Source organism: Choloepus didactylus, chromosome 27 (genome assembly GCF_015220235.1).
Source record: "Choloepus didactylus isolate mChoDid1 chromosome 27, mChoDid1.pri, whole genome shotgun sequence".
Classification (NCBI taxonomy): domain Eukaryota; kingdom Metazoa; phylum Chordata; class Mammalia; order Pilosa; family Megalonychidae; genus Choloepus; species Choloepus didactylus.
The window spans coordinates 14,586,055-14,595,043 of record NC_051333.1 but is presented as its reverse complement, the minus strand read 5'-3'; positions in this window follow the sequence as shown (position 1 = coordinate 14,595,043).

The following is an 8,989-nucleotide window of genomic DNA, read 5'->3' as shown; positions in this document are numbered from 1 at the left end:
CAAATCCTACAAGTGTACCCCATGGGACCACCCAGCTGCCCTGGTCCCTCCCCTCCCTGGACTTCCCAGACCTCCTCACAATTTGGCAAGAAAAAAGTTAATGTTGGGCACACAAGGGAACCATTCTGACTGTTCAGTGCCTGCAGTACTGGTTGCTAAATAGTCTGATGGTTAGTCTTAAATACAAGTAACAGAAAAGCTGACTCAAATAGAGTGGAAAATCCACGCTTGGTTTGACTTCAACTAAAGTTGGCACAACAGTTCAGCAATATTACCAAGGACTCCATTTCTTTCCATCTCTTGGCTCCATCTTTCCCAGTACAAACTCCCAAGGTAAGCACCTGCAGCCCTCTGGCCACACAGAACCTCCTTTAAATTCTGCAGACAAAGGATAAGCCATTTCCTAGATTTCCCAGCCACAGTTGACCTGATTGGGCCAGTTGAGGCCACATGCCCATGCCTGAGCCAATCATGCGGCCTGGGGCAGTGGAATGCCCTGATTGGCTAACTCGAGTCACGTGATTTTTCAGAGGTAAGGCGCTTGGGGCACCTTGTCTGACTAGAGGCCTATGGTCCCTGAACAAAGAACCGGTGGTTGCAGAGGGGCAAGGGGAATGGATGTGGGGAGGCCAACAGATGCCTGTATGAGAAGCTGAAACTGACCATTTAAAAATACAAAAGTGAGCAGTACACAGCATATATTCTATTAGCTGGCAAAGCAATGATGTCATCACACATCACGGAGTTTCTAGAAAATTCCACCGTACATTAGGAGAGAATGAGAGTGATAAAAGCAGAAAACATTCTGGTATTATTATGAAGATAGTTTTAAGTTTGCAGACAAAGGGTTTTTGGGACTCTCGGGTACCTTTGTGACCATCCTACAGGTATTTAGAAGCTGGGGTGGGGTGGCTGCATTATATGGGACAATCCAGCTCCAAATGTCAGAAAGTGCCTCTTTGGATGGACTGGTACCTTTTGGGTCCAATTATCTGAGGCCTGAAGGTTGTAATTTGTGACAAACAGGGCTGGGGGTGCATAAGGGAGGCAGCTCAACCACATTGCTCAACTTGGTGTTACACACTGGAAACCTTAAAAATACACACACTCTTGCCACTGCCTGGGTTCTAATCTCAACTCCAGCACTTCCTAGCTGTGTAACTTCAGGCAAGTTCCTTAACTGCTCTGTGGCTCAGATGCTCATCTGAAAAAAATGGAGACAGGAACAGTATCTACCTCCTAGGGGTTATAAGAATTGACACTGTCAAGAGTGCTGGCAAGAGTGTTATAAGAGTGTTTGCAATTAGTATCACTGTTACTACAGTGATTATTCATATCCAAGATGCCTGTCAATGGTAAGAGGCATGCTACTTCAAATCAATAAGAAAGAAAAGTTGTGAAGTAAACTATGACAGATGATTGCACGGAAGATGCATTCTAATTTTTTAAAAATGTTAAAAAGCATGGGGGGAAATGGGTCAGTAAAATATGGCATTAACAAGTATACATGTGTACAGAAGAATTTAGCAACAAAAATGTTCACAATAGTCCTGCTTATAATAGCAAATCATGCTAAAAAAACAATCATGGATTAGTCATACAAGTTATGGGACAGCTCCAAAATGTGGTGATGAGGGGGTTTTCAAAGACTGTTCCAAAGCCCTGTGGCTCCTCAAAAGTGACCTTCTCTCAGTCTCATAATCTTTTTCTTACATCCTCTTTCTCATCCCTGTTCTCTCTTCTTCTTTTCTAAGACTGAATAAATTAAATAATAGGTCAGTTGACTTCTGCAAAGAAAAATCTCTGGAACATGCATTCCCCACCCCCAATCTGGTGCTTTCTGGCTCAACTGCCCACAGACTGAAGCACGTGTCCCAGGCTGACCCTCTCCCAAGCCCAGCCCAGCCCAGCCCATTCCCTATATGCCTCTGTCATCGATTACACAGCTGGAGCCAAACTGAACAGATGTGCCGAGAGAAGCACCTTGGCCTCATTCAGCTGTCCACTGTCCCTCCAGTCTTCTGATGCACACATCCCTGGTGCCTCCTGTGCAGGGCTCCTTGGAGCTCTAGTGCCACATTCCAACACCAGGAGGATAAGCCTAACTGGAGAACACCAGGTCTTGCTGTTTAGCCTGATCCTTATATTCAATTCCTGCTGTTGAAATACCTTGTGTGGTTGCCATTTTCTTGACAAACCTCTCAGACACTCACTTTGTCTTTCTGAAACTGTTGATTTTCCCCTTCATCCCTGTTTCAGTTTGCTAAAGCTGCTGGAATGTAATAATACCAGAAATGGGTTGGCTTTTACAATGGGGATTTATTAGTTTACAAATTTACAGTTCTAAGGCCATGAAAATTTCCAAATTAAGGCATCAATGGGACAATACCCTCCCTGAAGAAAGGCCTCTGGCATCTGGGATTCCTCTGTCAGACAGCAAGGCACATAGACAGCATCTGTTGGTCCTTCTCTCCTGGGTTTCATTGCATTCAGCTCCTGGCTTCAGGGGCTCTCTCGGCTCTTCCAGGGACTTTCCTCTAAGCTTCTCTGGGTGTCTCTCTCTATATATTTCTCTTTTATCCTCATAAAGGACTCCAGTAAAGGATTAAGATCCACCTTGAATGAGGTGGGTCACATCTCAATTGAAACAACCTAATCAAAAGGGCCCACTCACAATATTTCTGCACCCACAAGAATGGATTAAAAGAACATGGCCTTTTTGGGGGTATGTAACAGCTTCAAACCAGCACAATACCTATTCCCCTCCACCTTCAGGATGTTCCCATCTCAGTCAACAGCTCTGCCTTCCACCCAGGAGCTCAAGTCAGGGACCAGAGCAACATGGAGGACACTGTCCTCTTTCCAATCTACTGGCAAGCTCTGCCTACCTCCAAAACAGATGTTTCTTTCTCCTTCCAATTTTTTATTTTGAGAAATTCCAAACCTATCAGTAAGTTACAAAATTAGTATGATGAATACTCATATCCCCTTCATATGGATTTACCAGTTGTTAACAATTAGCCACATCTGTACTTGCTCCCTCTCTCTCTTCCCATTTGAGAATTACTTGCAGATATTTTGTGACACTTCACTCCAAATATTTCAGCAGACATTTCCTAAGAACAAAGACATTCTCCTAAATAACCACAATGCAATGATCACACCCGTAATGTAAATACTATACTCTTTTAAATATCCAGTCAATACACAAATTTCCTCACCTGTTCCATTGTCCTTGATTTGATATATCTGGATTTGATCTTCTAAATACTGCTCAACTCATCCTTTGTTCTCCCCTTTGCTTCTACCCTGGTCGAAGTCATCATCATCTTTCACCTAGGTTCCCGCCACGGCCTCTTCGCTGGACTCCCTGACTCCATACTTGCCATGTCATGAGCTATTCTTCTCATGGCAGCCAGTAGCTCCCCATATGAAAATCCTCCAGTGACTTCCTGTCATTCTTAGAAGGCAAACTCTCACCAGGGCTTCCAAGCCCTCATGTGATCTGGCCCCCCATATTTCTCTGACTTCATCTCCGACTACTCTCTCTTCTCCCTGATGACACTCCAGCCCACTAAGCTGCAGCTTGTTCTCACCAAAGGGCCTTTGCATGGCCTGTTCCCTCCTGCCAGGAACACTGTTTCCCCATATATGGGCATGTCTCTCTCACTTAATGTTCACAATTAATGTTCTACGTTAATAGTAGGAGACTTCAATACACCACTTTCAGTAATGGATAGAACATCTGGACAGAAGATCAATTATGAAATAGAAGATTTGAACGATATGAATCCAAGAGTGATTAAAAGAATTATAGCCATGGTCAAGTGGGATTTATCTCTGGTATGTAAGAAGGGTGGTTCAATATAATAAAATCAATTAAGGCAATACATATATAGAACACTTCATTCCACAGCAACAGAATACACATTCTTCTCTTGTCTTCATGGTTCACTCACTAGGATAGACAATATCTTAGGTCAAAAAACAAGCCTCTCAATAAATTAAAAAATACTGAAATCATCCAATGTATCTTCTCCAACCACAATGGAATGAAGTTACAATCAATAACAGAGGGAGATCGGGAAAAGTCACAAAATGTAGAAATTAAACAACACACTCTTAAACAACGAATGGGCCAAAGAAGAAACCACAAGGGAAATTAGGAAATATCTTAAGGCAAATGAGAACGAAAACACCACATACCAAAACTTATAAGATGCAGCAAAGACAGTGCTGAGAGGAAAATTTATAGCTCTAAATGCTCCCATCAAAAAGAAGAAAGATACAAATTAGAAACCTAATCTCACATATGGAGGAACCAGAATAAGAAAAGCAAACTAAACACAAATCATAAAGAAGGTAGAAGATAACAAAGATCAGAGTGGAGATAAATGAAATAGAGAATAAAGAAAACAATAGAGTGAGTCAAAGAAACCAAAAGTTGGTTCTTTGAAAAGGTCAATGAAACTGACAAACTTTAAGCTAGATTAACAAAGAAAAAAAGCAAGAGGATGCAAATAACTAAAATAAAATAAATGGAGACTTTTTTTACCAACCCCAAATAAATAAAAAAAGGATTATAAAAGGATACTATGAACAACTGTTCACCAATAAATTAGATAACCTAGATGAAATGGAGAAATTCCTAGAAACACACAAACTACCAACACTTATTCATGAAAAAACAAAAGATCTCAACGGACCAATGACAAGTAAAGAAATTTAATCAGTCATCAAAAACCTCCCAAAAAAGAAAAGCCCAGGACCAGATGACTTCACTGGTGAATTTTACCAAACATTCCAAGAAGAATTAACCACAATCCTGCTCAAACTCTTCCAAAAAATTGAAAAGGAGAGAACACTTCCTAACTCATTCCATGAGGCTAGCATCACCCTAATACCAAAGGCAGATAAAGATACCACAAAAAAAGAAAATTTCAGGCCAATATCCCTTACAAATACAGATGTAAAATTCCTCAACAAAATATTAGCAAACCAAATCCAAGAGCAATTAAAAGAATTATAGCCATGGTCAAGTGGGATTTATCTCTGGTATGCAAGGGTGGTTCAACATAATAAAATCAATTAATGTAATATACCATATTAATAGAAAGAAGGAAAAATCCACATGATCATCCCATTTGATGCATAAAAGGCATTTGACCAAATCCAGCACCCCTTCTTGATAAAAACACACAGAAAACTAGGAGTAGAAGGAAACTTTCTCAACATGAGAAAGGGCATCTATGAGAAACCCACAGCTAACATCATACTCGGTGGTGAAAGGCTGAAAGTTTTCCTCTAAGATCAGGAACAAGACAAAGATGCCTATTGTGATCACTGTAATTATACATTGTACTGGAAGTTCTAGCCAGAGCAATTAGGCAAGAAAAAGAAATAAAAGGTATACAAATTGGAAAGGAAGAAGTAAAACTTTCCCTTATTTACAGATGACATGATCCTATATATAGAAAATCTCGAAAAATTCACAACAAAGCTACTAAAGCTCATAAACAAATTCAGCAACGGATCAACATGCAAAAATCAGTGGTGTATTTAAACACTAGTAATGAAAAGTCTGAAGAGGATATCAAGAAAAAAATTTCATTTACAAAGCAACTAAAAGAATAAAATATCTAGGAATAAATTTAAGCAAGGATGTAAAGGACTTATATATGGAAAGCTACAAAACATTGCTGAAAGAAATCAAAGGGGACCCAAATAAATGGAATGATGTTCTGTGTTCACTGATTGGAAGACTACATATTGTTAAGAAGTCAATTCTCCAAAGCAATTTACAGATTCAACACAATTCCAATCAAAATTCCAATAGCTTTCTTTGCATAAATGGAAAAGCCAGTTGTGCCGGTTTGAATGTATTGTGTCCCCCAAATGCCATTATCTTTGTGGTCTTGTGGGGCAGACGTTTTGGTGCTGGTTAGATTTGCTTGGAATGTGCCCCACCCAGCTGTGGGTGATGATTTTGATGAGATGTTCCCATGGAGGCGTGGCCCCACCCATTCGGGGTGGGCCTTGATCAGTGGAGCCATATAAATGAGCTGACTCAGAGAGAGGGAACTGAGTGCAGCTGGGAGTGATGTTTTGAAGAGGAGCAAGCTTGCTAGAGAGGAACGTCCTGGGAGAAAGCCATTTTGAGGCCAGAGCTTTGGAGCAGATGCCAGCTGCCTTCCTAGCTAGCAGAGGTTTTCCGGACGCCATTGGCAATCCTCCGGTGAAGGTACCCGATTGCTGAGGTGTTACCTTGGATGCTTTGTGGCCTTAAGACTGTAACTGTGTAGTGAAATAAACCCCCATTTTATAAAAGCCTATCCATCTCTGGTGTTTTCCATTCTGCAGCATTAGCAAACTAGAACACCAGTCATAAAATCTAAGGGCAAGAGGCCCCAAAGAGCCAAAAATATCTTGAAAAAGAAGTTGCAGGATTCACACTTCCTGATTTAAAATCTTATTACAAAACTACAGTAGTCAAAGCAGTGTGCTACTAGCACAAGGACAGACATTTAGAACAATGGAATGGAACTGAAAGCTCAAAAATAAATCCTCACATTTATGAGTAACTGATGTTTGACCAGAGAGCCACATCCATTCAATGGGGAAAGAATAATCTCTCAAAAAATGGTGTTGATATTGTAATGGTTATCCTAGTTTAGTTCTAGCTTAGCTCTGCTCCTTTTTACATTTGTGAGTTGTAGTCCTTTATACTTGTTATTGTAATGGTAATAATTCCATCTCCCCTTATTTGAATCGGCAAAAACCCTAAATCCCTAAGACTCAGGAAGACAGATTTTAGGCTCACAGGCTATTTCTGACCTCCTTGCTTCATGCTGCAATAAACTTTTTCTACCTTTGGGGGGAAAATACGTTGTTGGGACAACTGGCTATCCATAGGCAAAAGAATGAAAGTGGACCCCTACCTCATGCCATATATAAAAATGAACACACAATAGATCAAAGAACTAAATATAAGAAACAGAACTACAACAGTTCTAGGGGAAAACACAGAGAAACATCTTTAGGACCTTGTGTTGGGCAATAGTTTCTTAGACTTCACACCCAAAGTACAAGCAACATAAGAAAAAACAGACAAATAAGATTTCATCAAAATTAAAAACCTTTGTGCATCAAAGGACTTTATCATGAAAGTAAAAAGACAACCTATAGAATGGGAATAAATATTTGGAAACCACATATCTGATAAGTGTTTAATATCCAGAATAAATAAACAAATTCTACAACTCAATAACAAAGTAACAAACAATGCAATGGAAAAACGGGCAAAAGACTTGAACAGACATTTCTCCAGATATGCACAAATGGCCAATAAGCACATGAAATGATGTTCAATGTCATTAGCCATTAGTGAAATGCAAATCAAAACCACAATATGATACCATTTCACACCCAATAAAATGGCTATTATTCAAAAAATGGAAAATAAGTTAGTGTGGATGTGGAGAAACAGGATCACTCATTCATTGTTGGTGGGAATTTAAATGGTGCAGCTGCTATGGAAAACAGTTTTATGGTTCCCTCAGAAAGTACAGAATTACCTTAAGACCTGGCAATCCCACTTCTTAGGTATATAACCCAAAGAATTGAAAGCAGTGATGTGAACAGATAGCTGCACATTGATGTTCATAGTGACATTATTTGCAATTGCCAAAAGGTGGAAGCAATCCAAGAGTCCATTAATGGATAAATGGATAAAAAAAATATGGTATATACATACAATTGAATATTATTCAGCCATAAAAAGGAATGATGTTCTTAAGGACATCATGTTGAGTGAAATAAATCGGACACAAAGGGACAAACATTGTATGTTCTCACTTACATGGACTAATTAGAATAAACAAAACCACAGAGTCAAAAACTAGAACATAGGCTTCCAGGGGCCAGGGTGGTGGTAGAGAATGGGGAGTTAATGCTTAACTGATACAGAGTTTCTGTGTGGGGCGGTAGGAAAGTTTTGGTAATGGAAGGTGGTGATGGTAGCACGACACTGGGAATACAATTACACCACTGAATTGTATATTTGAATGGGGTTAAAATGGAAAATTTTAGGTTGTGTATATGTTACCAGAATAAAAATTTTAAAAACATTTATAAAAATGTTTTTGCATGTGGGAGAGCAAATGAATGTCAACCAGGTAGAGTGTTGGAAAAGGGATGGCATTTGGGAAAAAACATAATCAAAGCAAACTGGAGTCTATGGTCAACAGTAACATTGTAATATACCTCCATTAAATGTAACAAAGACAATATGCCAATGTTAAGTGTATATGAAAGGGGGATGTAGGGGAGGAATATGGGATTTTTGGTAGTGGTGTTATTTTCTGTCCTTAACTATTATATTGTATTGTATGACATGTTATTTTTCTTTTTATCATCTTTTTTATTATTGCTAAAAAAAATTTTTTTTTTCTTGTAGTAATCAACATGTTCAAGTGCTGATTGTGGTGATAAATGTACAACTTTATGATGAGATCATGAATTGATTGTACACTGTGGATAAATGTATGGTATGTGAATACAACTATAAAATTGTAGGAAAAATATATATAGGAGTAAAAGTGTTGGAGAAAGAAAAATAACCATGGAAATGTATAATATAGTGAACTCTAGTGTAATATATGGATTACATAATTATTGTATAATTAGAATATTATATAATTATATATTATAATATTATACAAGTATAATAATATTGTTTCATCAACTGTAACAGTAGTACCACACTAGTGCAAAGTGTTAATACTAGGAAAACTGTGTTTGAGAGGGGATAAATGGGAACTCTGTACTTTCTGCATGATTTGTCTGCAAACCTACAACCATCCTAATAAAAAAAAGTAGGTAGTCTGAAAATGTTTGTAAAATGAAGAAAAGGATACAGAAAGGAGATCAATCATTGGCTGAGTCCAGGGATGGGGATTAGGAGTGATGGTAAACGGGCACAAGGGAGCTT